Below are 20335 nucleotides of genomic sequence, written 5' to 3' on the forward strand. Positions count from 1 at the left end.
GTTCCCACCAGAGAGGCCAAAAGCCTCCCTGGTGTGCTACGATGTCTGGTTACAGCAGAGCAGGTTTTTGTGCAATCCAAGTGTGATGAAGTGAAATGTGATTTAAAAAGTGACCAGTTCAACAATAAACAAACTTTATTTGCAGTGAACTGAGCACTACTAAAACCAGTGTGGTGGATGTTACAAAGACTGGCTAGATTGACCAGACACGTCCATGGTGCAGAGGAAAAGAAAGTGTGGTCAACATGTTTCTGCCTCCTTTTGCAAGGCTTTCGTCGGGACCAAAAAAACACGAAAACCATCGCGGTATGCGCTCGCTAAGGCGCACCCTAACCTGTGCTGTCAAAAACGTACGGTTTGTAGTCAAGCCTTCTACATCTTGCAAGAACTCAAGGTGGATGTAGACAACAGTTGTCTCATTAGATATTGAGAGTCTCTATACTAGCATCTCTCAGGACAATACCATCAGAGTTCTGAGTGAGGCTGTCAATGAAGGTGTTTGGGAATACGAGAATTACAGACAATTTATCATCGAGTGTGCTACTCTGGCCTTAAAACTGAATTTTTTTAAATACAAGAGTGACCTTTTTCTACAAGCAACAGGGACGTCTATGGGTAGTACCTTTGCCCCAGACTTTGAACGCAAACACATCTTCAACGCAGATAACCCCTACGCCTGTGATATATATTTTTGGAAAAGATATATCGACAATATTTTGGATTTTGGTAATCTGGCAAGGACCTGAAGTTTCACTTTTGGAATTTCTAGAATGGATCAACACCCTAGATTCCAACTTAAGGTTCACCCACACCATGGATAAGAAGGAAATGATTTTCCTAGATTTAGTGATAACCAAATCAGAAGGTACACTATTAACCAAGACTTACTATGAACCCACGGCCAAAAACAATTTACTTGAGTTTTCTAGCTTTCATCTGGGACCCCAGCGGGTGAATCTACCCGATGGTCAGTACCTGAGTATTAGAAGCATTTGTAGCAGGATTGACGACTATCACTCTCAGGCTACGGAATTAACTAATAAACTACAAAACAGGGTTACCTAGACTGGATCCTTAAAAGTGAACGCAAACGTGCTAGAAATCAACCAAGGGAAGTTTTGAGTGAGCATCATGCGAAAAACTCTGAAAAAGTTCCATTGACATGTGTCACCACATATAATGTTGCCTCTAATGCCATCTCAAAATCAATAAACAGGCATTGGAATCTGGAAAGTAACAAAAGGAAACAGACAAAACCGCTGTTTTCATACAAAAAAGCGAGGAGCATCAGGGATGCTCTAGTATACACTCACTCAAGGAAAACTGTGAATGAAGTAACACCAACCGTTTTGAATGCTTGGGGCCTGCCCAGAGTCCAGGGACATTTCCCCTGTGGGAATTGCAGTGTTTGCCAACTAACAGCACCTACAAAAACCTTAAACCTGGAAAGTGGAAGCACCTGGACGCAACACTCACATACCAACTGTAACTCAACTACGTGGTCTATTTGATCACATGCCCGTGCGGCCTGAGGTATGTGGGCATGACCACACGCAAAATTAAACAAGGTGTGTGAACATAAAAGTCATATGTAATGTAAAAAGAGTGCCACCAGGATGACGGAGCATTTCCTTCCATTCAATTACACGACAAACAATTTGTGGTGTACCATTATCAAATAGATTGAGCCAGGAAATACCTCATCGCAAAATCTGTTTGAGAAAGAACAACGGTGGGTATACCACCTTGCAACCCACACCCAGGGACTTAATAATTATATCCCTTGGGGTTCTCTATTACACCACTGAAACCGTAGAGTGTGAATTATACACAAATAACAATACTGTTAATGTTTATGAGAGTAGACTGTCCAATCACAGACTGATTGTTCCTCGTATTAGGCTTTTGCCTTGTAGGCACATAATCCCTGGTACCTTGGGTTAGCGAGTTTTTCCTTTGAACATTACCATCTTGTTGTCACAACAGTTACTGAAAAAGAGAAGACAGTACCTCTGTGCAGGCCTATATTTCTTTTAACACGGAATATATCCAAACACTTTTTAGAAAGATGCCAATGAGAAAGTGTAAATTATTATTCAAACATGGTATATTTATTTAACTTGTTTTTTCATTTTCAACATTTTTCAACATTTATGGACATTTGTGCAAAGGTACATTACAATATCATTATGCGAAAACGACTTATTATATACATATTTTAGAAAAGGTCATTCTGTCATTCAAAAAGATGCCCTCCAATAACAGTTAATCCTAGTGATTATGCAGCACAGACTCATACATCAGTCATACTATTTCTGAAGAGTAAAAAATACAAATCTAACAAACTAAGCACATAGACATATAACTACAAGACATTGGACTAACACAAATGCTGGCTCAGAGGTGTATTTAATGTGGAACGCATGGGAACCTAGATGGTATGTTTCTACTGGCAATGGTGGAATTAACCAGATCGTATCCTGGACAGTAGATGGTAGGCGGACGTGCGTTTCGGTGAGTGTCACCTTCCTCAGGGCCAAAGACAGCAAACAGACAATTATCAGATGTATTATAGTTAAAAATATGAGGGCTTGGTACAAAAATTTCTGAAAAACAGTACAAAAAGATTTCATTTATTCATTTTATATAGTAATTTTTCTCATCGGCATCAATTATGTACACGGTCTTTGTTTAGTTTTAAGATAGTATAGTGAGTGCTCAAAATAGCAGTCACATCAGACTGAAAGAGAATGAGACCATAGAGATGAGTTATCCACCAATTGACCAAGAAGGATAGGGGGTGCAAAGTGAGGTAGGGAGAGAAGTCCAGTACGTTTGGAGTGCACCCAGGTGGAATACCTTAGACATGCCGTGATTATACATTTAAAGTGATGTGTTAGTATCTAAGCAAAGAAAGAAGCTTTACCTATGATGAAAAAGGATCTGAGCGTATATCCGGAAGGGACTTTTAGATTTTTATAGGCATTAGCTGAAAAATAGAATTATTTACATTTATAAGGAGTTCTAGTTATGGTCTAGAAGACGTAATAATGCTAAGGTAGATGATATGAAGTTACCTCAGTGTCCAAAATGGGCTCATGTTAGTTGTTTTTAGAAAGTGAGCCACTTGGGGGACTTCTGTGTAACAATTATATCTGCATGGGTACAAAAGATTTTGAAAAGTGTTTAGCACATAACATATACCGGGGCTGAAGACTCACTAGATGTGGTATGTAAGAATGGATATCTAAGGTGTCGGTGCTACACAAGGATTTATTCCAATGAGCATCTACATGAGTAAATAACCCAAGTTGTGCTAAAAGGGTATTCAGATAAGGAAAGGGATTTTGTAATATGAATTACTCTCCCCATAGAGGTAGCTGGAGTTTGTATGATATTAGCAGAGTTTTTGCGGTGATAGCGTGCCGCAAGGTATTATGTTAAGATTTCTGTGGGATGTAGTAACCAATATTTAAAACCGCCACAAAGGCCTGATTATAGACTGTGTTAGCGGCGTATAGAGATACTGTTTACAGCTTAGTTAGCTAGGGGGTGGTCGGCTGGATGGCTTCTAGCAGTGCGTCTTACCTGAAGGTTTTGGTTTCCTTACAGCACAGAGAGTACCTCCCAGAAATGTAGCTCTACGTAAGAGTAGGTTTTGATGTAAATAGCTGCAGCCTCTAAAAATGATAGAGGTGATAAGTTTGTTAAATTATCGGCGCTGCTAAGGAGCACACTCAGATTATTTAGCACTGTCAAAGTTGGATTTTACACGCCTATTAGCTGTGATGGGTTGCAAGCCTATGACAGTTAGCGTTTCGTCTGCTGATGTGGCAAAAAAGTTCATAAGGGGATAACATGACTTTATAGTTGCGCTTTGTAATAGCTCGGCGTGCGAGCAGGACGCGCTGGAAGATTATAAATAACTTTGTCAATGGGTTCCAAGTAGCGAGTGATAATAGCGGGGCGCTCGGCAAAGAGTTACACATTTTTTTATATTGCCGACTCAAGGTTCAGAGGTTATGCGCAGGTTACCACAGATTGTGTTACCGTTACCCTTAGTTTTCATTAGGGTAGTTGGATGGGAAAGCTAGTCCACCAATTATCACTCGCTACTTGGAACCCATTGACAAAGTTATTTATAATCTTCCAGCGCGTCCTGCTTACAAAGCGCAACTATAAAGTCATGTTATCCCCTTATGAACTTTTTTGCCACATCAGCAGACGAAAAGCTAACTGTCATACGCTTGCAACCCATCACAGCTAATAGGCGTGTAAAATCCAACTTTGACAGTGCTAAATAATCTGAGTGTGCTCCTTAGCAGCGCCGATAGTTTAACACACTTATCGCCTCTATCATTTTTAGAGGCTGCAGCTATTTACATCAAAACCTACTCTTACGTAGAGCTACATTTCTGGGAGGTACTCTCTGTGCTGTAAGGAAACCAAAACCTTCAGGTAAGACGCACTGCTAGAAGCCATCCAGCCGACCACCCCCTAGCTAACTAAGCTGTAAACAGTATCTCTATACGCCGCTAACACAGTCTATAATCAGGCCTTTGTGGCGGTTTTAAATATTGGTTACTACATCCCACAGAAATCTTAACATAATACCTTGCGGCACGCTATCACCGCAAAAACCCTGCTAATATCATACAAACTCCAGCTACCTCTATGGGGAGAGTAATTCATATTACAAAATCCCTTTCCTTATCTGAATACCCTTTTAGCACAACTTGGGTTATTTACTCATGTAGATGCTCATTGGAATAAATCCTTGTGTAGCACCGACACCTTAGATATCCATTCTGACATACCACATCTAGTGAGTCTTCAGCCCCGGTATATGTTATGTGCTAAACACTTTTCAAAATCTTTTGTACCCATGCAGATATAATTGTTACACAGAAGTCCCCCAAGTGGCTCACTTTCTAAAAACAACTAACATGAGCCCATTTTGGACACTGAGGTAACTTCATATCATCTACCTTAGCATTATTACGTCTTCTAGACCATAACTAGAACTCCTTATAAATGTAAATAATTCTATTTTTCAGCTAATGCCTATAAAAATCTAAAAGTCCCTTCCGGATATACGCTCAGATCCTTTTTCATCATAGGTAAAGCTTCTTTCTTTGCTTAGATACTAACACATCACTTTAAATGTATAATCACGGCATGTCTAAGGTATTCCACCTGGGTGCACTCCAAACGTACTGGACTTCTCTCCCTACCTCACTTTGCACCCCCTATCCTTCTTGGTCAATTGGTGGATAACTCATCTCTATGGTCTCATTCTCTTTCAGTCTGATGTGACTGCTATTTTGAGCACTCACTATACTATCTTAAAACTAAACAAAGACCGTGTACATAATTGATGCCGATGAGAAAAATTACTATATAAAATGAATAAATGAAATCTTTTTGTACTGTCTTTCAGAAATTTTTGTACCAAGCCCTCATATTTTTAACTATAATACATCTGATAATTGTCTGTTTGCTGTCTTTGGCCCTGAGGAAGGTGACACTCACCGAAACGTACGTCGGCCTACCATCTACTGTCCAGGATACGATCTGGTTAATTCCACCATTGCCAGTAGAACCATACCATCTAGGTTCCCATGCGTTCCACATTAAATACACCTCTGAGCCAGCATTTGTGTTAGTCCAATGTCTTGTAGTTATATGTCTATGTGCTTAGTTTGTTAGATTTGTATTTTTTACTCTTCAGAAATAGTATGACTGATGTATGAGTCTGTGCTGCATAATCACTAGGATTAACTGTTATTGGAGGGCGTCTTTTTGAATGACAGAATGACCTTTTCTAAAATATGTATATAATAAGTCGTTTTCGCATAATGATATTGTAATGTACCTTTGCACAAATGTCCATAAATGTTGAAAAATGTTGAAAATGAAAAAACAAGTTAAATAAATATACCATGTTTGAATAATAATTTACACTTTCTCATTGGCATCTTTCTAAAAAGTGTTTGGATATATTCCGTGTTAAAAGAAATATAGGCCTGCACAGAGGTACTGTCTTCTCTTTTTTGGTTTATCTCCCTCCTCTGGGCCTTAAAGTATCTGGGAGAACTCTTTTTCTATATATATGTCACAACAGTTACTGTCCCATGTATAACCACATTGAATGAGTTCTGCTTATGAATTTGAGATCTTCAATTCATCAAGTTTTTATTATTCACAGTGATACTGGTAGTGTTGTTAGAGCATGGAGGGAATCTTTCACCTCTAACACCAATTAACTGTCCCAGCATATCACAAATGTAATTATGCACACCCATCTACGAGACATGAGCTGAAACCCTATTTATAACTTCTTGTAGAGTCCCGGCCTCTGAAACAGTACTGACACTAATTGTTATACAATGGGGATTATTTACATCTTATACATCAGTATTGTACAAGAACAAATATTACTCAAATAAACCTCCCCTTCTCTGTTTAACTAACACTAGGGGGTCCATTCCGATTCGGGAAACGTGACCGTACGACGATCCGTATTCGTAGCCGTTTCCGTACGAATCGGGGGTGTATGCACCATATCCCGATACACCGTACCCCTGCAATGATGGGGTGTATGCACCGTACACGGGGGTCCATTCAGTACGCATTTCGAGACGAAATCTGGTTTTCCGGATGATTTAAACTCCCCTAGCAAAAACGTCGTACGGAGTGCTGTTGACACAAATCGTACTGGCTGGGTCGGAAAAAGCTGCTTCAAACCGTACGGACGTTGCGTACTGCGTGTTCCAAATGCGATTCGTGTGGATCATTGAGTCATACTGTCTTTGGTATGAATCGTACGAGAACTGCATTGGGTACACATCGCACTACATCGTACGTACAGGTACCGTTCTCCGTACGATTCATATGGGAAAAAGGTTCTGTACAACAATTCGGACGGGATTTTACCGAATCAAAATCGGCCCCTAAAAGTGACTGCTAACCGATAATCGCGCTAGTCATGACTGCATAATAAAGTTTGGGTAAATAAATTCTAGGGGTCAGACTTCACACCGGCAGGTCTAGTTGTTAAACGGGAGCTGTACATCGCGACGTTATGATGTCAAGAAGCTTGTGTCTCGAACCTCGGAACAAGGAGGAAATGCTTGTTTTGCTATATGAACTGCAGGGACCCAACAAGGCGTCATCTGTGGTGTCCTGAGGTAGGGAGAATGCAGGTGTACCACAGGTGACAAACTTTTGCTTAGTAACTAGTGTTTTTTCTTTACAAATGCAACATGCTATTTAGGCTAATCCGGTTTTACACTAACCCCTGGTACTCTACTTTACCTGGTACAGAGTGTGACTACAAGTTAATGCAACCCACTAGGACCCATGGGTATATTTACCGAATATACTAAGTAAGCCTTGTTCACCACTTATTCCTCTTTGTTTTGAGCTTGTAATCTGTCTTTAACTATAGAATTTAGCAAGCTGCATGCTTTGTTCAGTCAACTAGGATAATTCATTGTAATATCTTTTCTAACCTTTGACATTGGCCGGTTTGGCGTATTTGCTGGAGAGACGCAGATGCTTGCTTGGCCATATCTGTTGAATAGAGTGCGTTGGGGTGGTCACAGTAAATAACCAGTGTAGTTTGTTCCTTAAGAGCCAAGGAGTGCTGCCCTCACTGCCACCGCCAGCAAATGAACAATAATTAAACAGGTTTTAAACCTGCTTTATTATCATTTTATTTTAATCCCCTTGACCAACACCCAGGACTCTGATGTGTCTTTTAGGCAGGTCCAGAGGTGTATACTGCTGATGGGGGAGTGGTGGGCACTCCCTTCACTGCACATGAGGAGTTTGGCCGTCCATATCAGGCCGGCAAAACACCTAGTGTGCAGTGAAGCTCTGCACAGCCCCAGCCGTGTTGCTGGGGCTCGAGAGAGCAGGCACAGGTTACCATGCAGGCATACTTTTGCTAAAGGAAAAATGTAGTCCTGGTACCCTTTAGGACCTGAAACATAATAAAAGGATGGTCAGCATTTTATGCAAAGGTGGCAAGTCCTTGGAGGTTTTGAAGGATGACAAAGAGAAGAAGGGATAGAGAAAGAGAAATGAAAGGAATGGTCAACATGAACGTCACAAGAACATTTTCTGCCAATGCTGAGGGCATGTTAGTCCGTATAAGGTGTATTAAACATAAAACATATTAAAAAATAACAGAAAATGTTGGTTGGAAAGGAAAACTTTACATAGATTTGGTTGTGGTTCCAATCCCTGAAATCAACACAAAGGGGCCGATTCCCATTTGGTAAAATCCTGTACGAATAGCCGTACGGAGGATTTTTCCCATACAAATCGTATCCTCGAACGTCCCCTTACGTACGATGTAGTACGATGCGCACCCACAGCCGTTCTCCATCCGAATCACACCAAAGCCCGTAAGACTCAATAATCCGTACGAATCTCATTGGAATGCTCAATACGCGATGTCCGTACGGAACGAAGCATCATTTTTCGACCCAGCGAGTCCGATTCGTCCAGTCAACACTCCGTACAACTCTTTTTTTACGAGAGCTCGAAATGTCTGGAAAAGCAGAATTCGACTCGAAGTGCGTGCAAAATGGACCCCCAGTACGGTTCGTACACCCCATGATCATAGGGGTAGGGTTCGTACACCTACGATCATGGGGTACAGTTTGTATACCCCCATGATTGTAGGGGTACGGTTTGTACACCTAAGATAATGGGGTACAGTTCGCACACCCCATGATCATAGGTGTACGAACCATACCCCTACGATCATGGGGTGTACTAACCATACCCCATGTGATTGTGTGGCTCTCTGTATAAATTGCTCATACGTGACGTTTACCGTACAAATTGCGTACTCATTCCCCAGCCTGGATCGTACTTATTGGGTCGTACGGCAGGTTTACAATTCGTACGGTTCACTTTCAGGGTCCGTATCGTTCGGATTTTCCCTTGCTTTTCGGACAGTTCGCAACAATTCGGACGTATTTTTTTACTACGGATCATACTACCCAATTCGGACGGATATGAACGATTCGTACGGAAACGGCTACGAATTCGAATCATCGTACGAATGTCTTTTCCGAATCGGAATCGACCCCAAAATGTAGCTTGGACTCAGTTTAGTTTAGACAGTTGGGGGCCTATTATGATGAAGGGTGGGTGGCCCCGCTGGGCCAATCTGCCCACCATCCATACCAGAAAGACCCCTGCCATATTCGTGTGGCTGGGGGTTCTGCGCTAGATGGAAAGATTGTCCGCCACCTTTCCGCTGGTCGACTCATCGACCGGGAGGAAAAGGGTCATGATATGCTGGGGTGTCTGCAAGAAACCACCGTCCATATCACAATGCAGGTGGGGAGAAGCCTTTCCATGGAGGCATTGCCACCATGGAAAGACATGCAGTTTTTCTGTTGGGGGCCCGTTGCAGGCCCCCAAGATGTTGGGGGGTGGGGGGCGCACAATGGGGGTTACCATAGCATTTGCTTGCACAAGGTGGCAGGCAACTTGTGGTGCCTGTCACGTTGTACATGCAAATGCACAACATGCATTTTTTACATTGCGGCGGGTGCCGCTTACAGCACCACTCGCCGCAATACAAAAAATGCGGGATGTGCCATCCAGTGTGGCGGGCGCATCCTAATTTCAATGGCGGAACTGCAGCGATATGGGCAGTTGGTCTAGTGCTCAGATGCTGTCTGCCCCGCATTGTAATGGGCCCCTTGCTTTTGGCCCAATTATCTGTCACCTTAACTGTTTTTGATTTTTGACTTTAGAAGGATGAAACGTTGAGTGTCTGGATAAGTGCAGGAGCAAAAAAAATTAGGAATTGATCTTTTGACACGGTACACATGTTTTTGCACTGAGGGACAATAGCATATCAAGGATAGTGATCACTTCATGTTTCTTCTGAAGCTGGGTGAAATCGGAGTTCTTCCAGCGGTGGATTCTGTGTTAAGTCATGCTGTCCGCACTGATTTTTAGCACCAGGAATTTGTCTAGCATTATAAAATCAGCCCAAATGGCACTACGTGTTGCACTGGTGGGTGGTGCTGCTTTTTGCCACTCGAGTAGCTATTCTACTTGAGCAGCAGCTTCCCCAACGCAAATGTCAGATTTCTCAACATGAGTAGTTGCAACCTGCCACAACCGCCCGTGATGAGAAATCCCACCTGGAAGAGGTCTAACGCATAAAACTCCACGCCACGTCACTTTGTGAAGTTTTTGGGAACTCTGCACCGGTGTGGAGTGGGCAAAACTCCACAAACTCTGTTGGTGGAGCGGAATTCTTCCTCCACCCCTAGTTTCTTTGCCGATTCTACTTGCGTCCTAGGTGCAGATGGATCCATCCTTTGTGCCTTATTTTGAGGATCAATAGATTCCTGGTGGCTCGTAGGATCCTTACAACTGATCCCTCTAGGATCATAGCATTCACCATCAGCAGATATCTTTTTGCCGCTTGGTCCATACGTTCCAGACTTCACCCCATTTCTTGGAGTCATGTTACATTTTTACATTTCAGTTGATTTCTGTAGTCTTAATCCCAGGTACGTCACATTAGAAACTCTGTTTTACTATGTGTTTTACTTGTATGAACATTGGCGAGGCCTACTAGTGCAGACACTGTCTCTGCACTCTCACTGCATGGTCAAATTGCCATTAAAAGCCCTTAGTCAACTCTGAAAGCCAGATTTTAGTTCACATAACACAGCTGTGAAATAAACTGTAGGTATGTCATGAAATATGGTGCTTTGTGCTTAAAAGATTGAGAGATGTTGTGTTAAATTTTAGTAAATTAGTGGTGCACTTGCAGACCTCTATGCCAAGCACTACTTAAAGTATACCACCAGCAATGCAACTGTCATACATGTTTCAAAACATAGAGCCTGTCTCTCACCCAGTTAGACAGAGGGACTAATACAGTCACTTACAAACTGAAAAAAATACTTATGTATACAGGAGTATTAAAGGCAGTTGCAGACACACCTACATACTCCTCTAGTCTTTAGGCAGTTACTGAGGTATTTGGTTTGTCGCTCAAATACAGTCACATACCGGCACATGTACTTAAACATGTCAAGGCACTACTATAGTTAGACTGTCACCCTCACTCAGAAATAAACCATTGGTAAACCATGAACCATGGTGCTTTGTGCTTAAAAAATTCTGCCACTTAAATACAGTCACATACCGGCCCATTTACTCTGCTATAGGTGGACTGTCATACCCATGAATCAATCAATCATTTTTATAAAGCGCACTACATACACGCGAGGGTCTCAAGGCACTGTGGTGGGAAGTGCTACTGATCGAACACCCAGGTCTTGAGTATCCTCCTGAAGGTCAGCAGGTCTTGGGTCTGTCGTAGGCTCAGTGGGAGGGTGTTCCATGTCTTGGCGGCGAGAGGGAAGAAGGATCTCCCACGGGTTGTTGTTCTTCAGATGTGCAGGACGGTGGCGAGTGAGAGGTCAGTTGGAGCGTAGCTTACGGTTGGGGATGTAAAAGGTGAGCCATCTGTTGAGGTAGGCTAGGTCAGTCTTGTGGAGTGCCTTGTGTGTGTGGGTAAGGAGCTTGAAGGACATACTCTTGTTGATGGGGAGCCAGTGCAGGCTTCTCAGGTGGGGGTGATTTGGCCGTGGCATGGTACATCGAGGATCAGTCGTGCCGAAGCGTTTTGGATGCGTTGTAGTTGTTTGATTAGCTTGGTCGGGGCTCCCGTGTAGAGGGCGTTTCCGTAGTCGAGTCTGCTGCTGACAAGGGCCTGGGTGACTGTCTTTCTTGTATCTGTTGGGATACATCTGTAGATGCATGCGGAGGGTGTTGCAGAAGGAGGAGGAGACGGCGTTGACTTGCTTGGTCATCGAGAGCGTTGAGTCGAGGATGATTCCCAGGTTGTGTGCATGGTCGGTTTTCTTGATGACCTTGGCCGGGAAGGGGAGCAGAGAGATGGGCTGGAAGTTCTTGAGGTCTCTTAGGTCTGCCTTAGGTTTTGTGAGTAGGGCGTTGATCTTGGCGTGTTTCCAGATCTCTGAGAAGGTCGCGGTCTCAAGGGAGAGATTGATGACGTTGCGCAGGTGGGGTGCGATGGTGCAGCTTGCTCTTTTGAAGACATGGTGTGGGAATGGGTCCATTGGAGATCCGGAGTGGATTGAGAGCATGATCTTGATGATGTCATCAATGCTCATGCTGGCCCAGGCTAGCAGGGGGTCGTGGTTGATGGTCGGGGGTCGTGGTTGATGGTGTACGGAGGGTCTGTTGTGTTGCTGTCTGTTGGGGCTGCCTAGGCATTGAAGCTGTTGTGGATGTCGTTGGTGTTGGATCTGGGGTTGGAGAGTTACTTCATGATGTTGAAGAGCTCCTTGCTACTGTGTGCATTACTGTCGAGGTGGTCTTTGAAGGAGGTCCTCGTTGCGGCCTTGATGAGGTGGTGCTGGTTGCGGATGGCGTCCGTGTGTGCTGCGTGGCTGTCCGGAGTTTGTTCACTGTGCCATTTCCTCTCTAGTTTCTGGCAGGCTTGTTTAGAGTCTAGGAGTTCTGGGGTAAACCAGCTGGCCCTCTTGCTGGTTTCTCTGTGGGGGGGGGTTCTTCAGCGGTGCGAGGGTGTTGGTGCAGTCCTCGATCCAGCGTGTAGTTGGTCTACGGTGAGTTTGCTCCAGCAGCGGGGGGGATCTGTTGGGTGCGGTGGTGTTTGGTGGGTTTCTGGAAGGCGAAGTGGATGCAGCGGTGGTCCGTCCAGAGGAGTTCGGTGGCGTGGCTGATGGAGACGTGCTGGCTTGAGGAGAAGACTGGGTTGAGCGTGTGGCCGGCGGAATGGGTGGGCATTGTGACGAATTGCTTCAGTCCGTGGTTGGCAAGGTTATCGATCAGGGTTGTGGAGTTGTTGTTCTCAAGGTGAAAGTTCAGGGCTCTGAGGAGGATGTAGTCGGTGGAGGTCAGGGCGTGCATGCTGATCAAGTCAACGATGGAGTTGCTGAACTGGGGGCGGGATTCGGGAGAAAAGTAGACGAGGGTCCCTCTGAGGGTGGAATTAGGGTCTGTGTGGATCTGGAAATGCATGTGTTCAGCGGTGCTGAGCGCGTCGTCGGTGCTAGTCGAGACCCTGATGCTGTTCTTGTGGACGATGGGGATTCCTCCTCTGACTCTGTTGGTGTGACCTCTGACGGTGATCTTGTAGCCGTCTGGGATGGCAATGGCGATGTCGGGAGTGGAGGAGTTGTTAAACCAGGTCGCTGTCAGGAAGGCGACATCGGGGGATGTTGTGTCGAACAGGTGCCAGAGCTCGACGACATGCTTGCGTACAGAGTGGGTGTTCAGTAGTATGCATTGGAGGTGGTTGGGATCTTTCTTGGCGGGTGGTTCGTTGGCTCTGAGGCTGGTGGAGCTGCAGTTCCGGCAGGTTAAAGGGATGTGTGTGCTTTTCGGGCGACCTTAAAGCAGGTGTGACACCATCCAGAGTTGAGAGCATGCAGAGTGCTGGCGTCGTAGTAGTGGCAGTCATCGTGGCAGGTGCGGGGGTCAAGGGTTTCTGATGCTGGGCACGGTCCAGGCACGGACGGGCACGGACGGGCTTGCCTTAGGTGCGCCTTCTGCGCACCAGCAGCTGGCATATATGGGGAGGTGGGAGGGAGGAACAGCTGGGAGGTAGGAGGCGGGGGCAGCGAATGGGCAGTGGGCAGTCAGGTGGCGGGGCCGCAGGGGACGCAGCGGCAAGGGTGGTGAGGGACAACGAAGGTAACAGGAGGAAAAAGGGGCACAAAAATCGAGGGTAAAGCGAGTGGCACAGACGGCAAAAGGGCACAAAAAACAAGTGTAAAAGAAGGCAAAAGGGGCATAGAAACGAGGGAAAAACAAGTGGCATAGCGGGCAGAAGGGCACCAAAAAGAGCGGTACGGAAGGCAGAAGGGCACACAAAACGAGGGAAAACAAGTGAAACAGAGGGTAGAAAGGCACAAAAAATGAGGGGAAAATGAGTGGAACAGAGGCCAGAAAGGCACAAAAAAAAAGGGAAAAATGAGTGGAACAGAGGGCAAAAAGTCACTAAAAACGAGGGAAAAATGACTTGAACAGAGGGCAGAAAGACACAAAATACTAGGGAAAAAAAGTGGCACAGAGGGCAGAAAGGCACAAAAAACAAGGGAAAAACGAGTGGACCAGAGGGCAGAAAAGCACAAAAAACGAGGGAAAACGAGTGGAACGGAGGGCAGAAGGGCGCAAAAAAATGAGTGGAACAGAGGGCACAAGGACACAAAAAACGAGGGAAAAACAAGTGGAACAGAGGGCAGAAAGGCACAAAAAACAAAGAGAAAACAAGTGGAACAGAGGGCTGAAAGGCACAAAAAAAGGGAAAAACGAGTGGAACAGAGGGCAGAAGGACACAAAAAAAGTGGAACAGAGGGCAGAAGGGCACAAAAACGAGGGAAAAACGAGGGGAACAGAGGGCATAAAGGCACATAAAATGAGGGAAAAACGAGTGACACAGAGGGCAGAATGGGCAGAGAGGCACAGGGGCAGCGAGGGGAACAGATGGGACAACCAGGCAGAGATAGCACAGGGACAGTGAGGGGAACAGAGGAAAGACAAAGGGGCACGGATACGTACACCCACTCAGATACGTAGGCAAGTAGTACTACAACCTCATCATCCATCCAGACAGATAGTCCTTTAAACATCGGTCAGGCATACTAGTGCAGACCCTGCCTGTGTACTGTAACACCTGCCTTCAGTTAGCATATAGAAGCTGTTTGTTAAGTCTGAAATCCATGATTTAGTACACGTAAGTCACATATGAGATATATAGTAGGTATGCCATTAAGCACGGTGCTTTAGCTACCCATGTTCTTGCAGACCTCTATGCCAATTATTACACAGAGAATGCCACTCATAATGCAACTGACAGCATAGTCACTCTCTCACCCAGTCAGACAGCAAATGAGGACTTATATATTCACTCACATATTCAGAAACTTCCTATGTATACATCACTATCAAACACAGTTTCACACACACTTACATACCCCTCTATTCCTTAACGCAGGCACTGAAATATTGGTTTAGTCACTTACATATACTTTTTTCAGAGCTATAGCGTTACAAAAATAGACAGTTATATACAGGCACACTTAATCAAACATCTTATGCAACTGCTACAGGTGGACTTTTACACTCACTCAGGTATGATACAACCTACTCATCCATCCAGACAAATAGTCCTTAAAACATGGGTCTGTCCTACTAATGTAGAGCCTTTGAGGGCAGTGTCACTGCCAGCTGTACTTGGCATCTGAAAGCTCTTTCTCAAGTTGTAAAACCACACTGTAGAACACATAACTCACCTCTGAAATAAGTTGTACGTATGCCATAAAGCATGTTGCTTTGTGGTTAAAGGATGAGCGATTTTCTTTTGTGTTTCATATGGTTATTCATGCACTTGCTGACCTCTATGCCAAACAATACATTGAGTATACCAGCCATCATGCAACTGACATACATGTTTACAAAGACATTGACACTCCGTCATCCATTCACATAGCAATAGAAGGAATTATACATTCACAGACCTACTCAGAAGCTACTTAGGTAGGGAGCAGTATCAAAAAAAATTCCGGAGACACCTACATACCCCTCTATTCCATAACACAGATACAAAGGTTTTTGCTCAGCCACTTACATATACATTTACAGAGCCATAGAGTTACCAAAACAGACAGTCAAATAATGGCCCATTTACTTAAACATCTCTTGGCACTGCTACAGGTGAACTCCTTCACTCACTCACATAAGTAGGCAAGTACTGACACAACCTAGTAACCCACCCAGATAAGTAGTTCTTTGAACATGGGTAGATACACAGAAAATCAGTAATGGAGATGGTCATATAAATCCAAAGAGAGACTAATGCAGTGACACAAGGAAAGAGACAGAGACATAAACATGGAAATTAATAGTCATTTTAGCTATATTATAATATGAGAATGTATTATAATTGTAGTTAACTCCTTAAAATATGTAATGTGATAGATAATGAAAGCGTAAATGTACTTACTTTTTCATTTTCAGATATCAATTTCTAGTTAACTAAAGAGAGTTACAATGCCATCAAACAGAGAGAGAGAAGAAAGAAAAAAGGCAAGCATACTATGTACTCACAAATGAGAAACAAAAGGGGAAACATGCGGAGAAAGTGGAGAAAGAGAAAAGAGCGCTGGTAAGAAAAAAAAGACATTTCTTAAAATACCAGCTGGACAGCGTGAAAGACAGTAAAGAAAAGACTAAATCTTCATGATATGAGCAGTGAACAATCCTACAAAAAAGTACAGAGTATTACCTGCAGTCAGAGACAGTTTAATGATATCAGAGTTAGACTGTTCTGTAGTAGAGTAATTCAGAATCTAATAAGAACTAGGAAGGAGAGAAGCTGTGAGATAAAAGGAACGTGTTGAGGGTGTACTCGATAGGGCCTTTGCTCTCAAAAAGAAGCTACCTATTTTGATTCTAAACAGAGTGAAGACACTGGATAAAATATTGTTGTGTCTGAGAAGAAAAAGCCAAATGAAAAGACTAGTCAATAGAACTAACTTTTGCAAAGTTATAGGCATGCATAGTTCTAGTACTGATCCTCTCTTTAATGAAGAAAGCTACTTCCAAGAGAACCCATTAGTGGATGCAGTTGAAGAATTTGGATGATGTTATGAGATAAAAGATGGTTCTCCTATTCCAAAAGAGGTACTGGTACTCAGAAATATAAAGGAAGTCTAGCTGAAGAGGTACAGGGAAGGCGTAGACAGGCCCCCGTATATAAATGAAACTGTAGCAGCATGTGTTGTGTTAGACAAGAATCAATTGATACATTGAGATGCTTCCCATTAAAGTTTCCATGCAAAAGTGTGAAACAGAAGATAGGAATTTTGCAAGGATTAGATCCCTGAAAACTAAGAAAGTATACTAATTTAAAAGGACATGCAAAAAAATGTCCATCGAAGAAAGTGTGCACACGCACCTTTCATCGCTTTAGAATGTCACCTGTTCACCACTCCCAAATTCAAAATGTAGTTAGGAGACTTTACTATGTTAAAGCTCCTGCCCTGTGTTTAAGAGAAATCAATAGAGCTCTTTTGCATGGTACAGTAGTAGAGGTAGATAACGTTTGTGATGATGTTGAGTTTCATTTCTTTGGTCCTGAAGAGGAATATAGGGAAAATTAGGTCTTGGTATCTCCCGCTGTAATAGAACTGGACACAGATATTAGTGTTTTTTTTATTTTTATTCTTTATCCTGATATTGCGGGTTATGCAGAAAGAAAGGTGTTTGGGAGTCCAACAGTATCCGAGCGGTTGTATCTCAAGACTGCCCCTGATCTTCTATCGAGGAGTACAAGGGGTATGTCTCATTCTCGGTCCAATCAGTTTTCTTCCACACACCTTTATTTTGCTCAATAATTCCTTTGTATCAGGAGATCTCTGACCCTTAGGATGTTTGACAGACTTCAAGTCTTGCCAGGAATTATTGTTCCGCTTAATCATTGGAATCACAAAGAAAAAGAAAAAGAAAAAAAAGAAAAGAAAAAGGAGAAGAGTCAAAGAAACCTCTGAGAAGGAGAGATTATAGGTTATTATCTGGAAGAGATATAATTTTTCAGGATCTCCCAATATTTCATATTTTTGAGTTGTTTCCCTTTTCTATCCAAACTACTAGTTCTTATTGCAGCATTTAACCAGTTCTCATATGTTGGTGGCACTGGCTTTATCCAATTAATACATATCTCTCTACTTGCTAATAGGATCATAACAAACAGTAAGTTTTCTTGATGTTTATCTAACTTTATCTAATTTGGTTGAGTAGAAAAGTGTATCCCAAAAATAATTAGGATAATACTCACAGTTATCGGTGTTGCCAGTATTGCAGTTAGTGTCTTACCGATTTCTTGCCAGTATTGTGTAAGCGAAGGGCAGCCACCAAACATATGTATATCATCCACTTTTTCCTCACCGCATTTACTGCACGATTTTACTGTAGATCCTTTAAATTTTGATAATTTCTTGGGTGTCCAGTACGCTCTATGTATAGAGAAAAGGTGGTTTCTTTTTAATGCTGCGGCCTTTACACATAGCCAACATTTCTCTACTGATTTTTTCCAAATTTGGCATAGATCCAGATCTTCGTTCTGTAGGTCTTTCCTCCATATTTTTTCAGAGATTGTAAGATCTTCTTCCGATTCAATTAGTGCCCAATACCATTTTGATACTTCTTTTTTTAATGTCGTTTCATTCATCATTTCTGATTCCAGGTTTTCCGGATCTGATGCTTCCTTCGGAATAGTATTTACCCAGCTGCTCAATTGATAGTATTTAAATTTAGAGATTTTCCGATCTGTAATTACTTGCAAATGATCCCATGATATTAAAGAGTTTCCAGACAGAAGTTGTCCCCATTTTTCAATTCCAGCTTGTCTAAGTGGGTTTGATAAAGAGTCCTTTAAGCAGTCTGGGGTGCCTTGGGAGTCCCATATTGGAGCCATACTGCTGTAATATGGAATCTTTATGGCAGATCTAATTTGATTCCAAATCTTAACTGCATTATTCAGAACCTTTAATTTAACTTTTTTGAATAATTTTGGGGCACCAAATTTGAAAAGGAAGTGATCTTCACCATTTGCTAAGTGTTGCAAGTAGATTGGATATGCTTGATGCACCTTTAGCAAAGCTCTGAAGTTTTTAAATTGAAAAGATCTGTAGTGTTCATATATATCAGGGCTTGCTATACCTCCTTGTTCCTTCTTTCTCCTAAGTTTATTCCATGAGATTCTTGTACTCTTTGATGACCAAATAAAGCTAGCTATTTCTCCTTGTATTTTTTTCAGGGCTTCCTTTTTGAATTCTAACGGTATGTTATTAAAAAGATAAGTGAATTTAGGAGTTATTGACATTTTAATTATATTGGATTTGCCTAAGAAACTTAGCGGCAGGCCTGACCAGATTTTAAGGAGTTTTTTCATTTCATTCGCAACTATGTTTAAATTTATTTCCGCTAGTTTTCCAAGGTCCTGTGTTATAATGATTCCTAAGTATTTTATTTTATCCTTTAAAAGAGATGAGTTTAAGTGCGAGTTCCAGCTCATTACCTCTGTTTTGTCAACATTTATCAAATACCCTGAAACTTTGCCGAATTTGTTCATTTCATCTTCAATCGCTAGTTTAGAGAAGTTATAATTGTCCGTGAACACCATTAGGTAATCTGCATAGAGCGCTACTTTCCTTATCCAATTTAGGTATCTAAAAGGTGTTATATTTGTTTGATTTCTGATAGAGCAGGCCAGGGGTTCAATATATATATTGAAAAGTAGTGGAGATAAAGGACAATCTTGTCGTGTACCTCTCTGAATCTCGATATTATCCGTAAGATTACCGTTAACTGCTACCCTCGCTCTTGGATTCGTATATATTTCATTTACCATGTGGATAAAGTTAATCCCTAGTTTACTTTTTTCTATGATTTTGTTTAGAAAAGCCCAGTTGACACGGTCGAAAGCTTTGGCAGCGTCATATGTGATAATCGTAAGAGGTAGCTTTTCGCATACAGCAATGTCGATTGTTGCTACTAATTCATGTGTGATTTCCTGGATATGTCTGCCCTTTATAAAACCCTTTTGGACTGGATCAATTAATTTGGCCATAACCTTTGATAACCTTTTTGCCATTATAATCATAAACAGCTTATAATCTCAAGTAAGGAGCGATATTGGCCTGTATGATGCGCAGTTCTTTGGATTTTTGCCTGGTTTTAGTAATATGCTTATCGTCGCATCATTCCATACATCTGGTATCATTTCATGATTCAGGTAAATCTTATTCATTATTTCTGTTAGATGTTCAATTAGTATTTCTTTTAGTGCGATATAAAATTCATTGGGCAACGCATCTGGCCCTGCAGCTTTTCCTCTCTTTAGATGACTTATGGCACTCCTTACTTCTTCCGGTGTTATTTCAGAGTTCACGAATTTCACTTCTTCCTCTGTCATACTCGGGAGTTGGATCTTTTCGAGATAATTCTTAATTTCTTCATCTGTTGAATTTGTATCTTCTTTATATATTGAAGTAAAAAAATTGGAGAATTCGTTCCTTATTGAAACATCATCTGAGAAGATGGTTGATTGATCTTGGTTGTAAATGTTTAGTATATTATTTCTAGTCTGATCTGTTCTCATTTTCCAGGCTAGCAGTTTTCCACAACCTTCTCCATAATCATGATGTGCTAGTTTACTGTTCTCCCATTTTTCTTTAACTATATTCTCTAGATAATTTGTCAGGTTCTCTTTTGAGTTACAAAGCTTTTC

Source organism: Lissotriton vulgaris, chromosome 3_1 (assembly GCF_964263255.1).
Source record: "Lissotriton vulgaris chromosome 3_1, aLisVul1.2, whole genome shotgun sequence".
NCBI classification, from domain to species: domain Eukaryota; kingdom Metazoa; phylum Chordata; class Amphibia; order Caudata; family Salamandridae; genus Lissotriton; species Lissotriton vulgaris.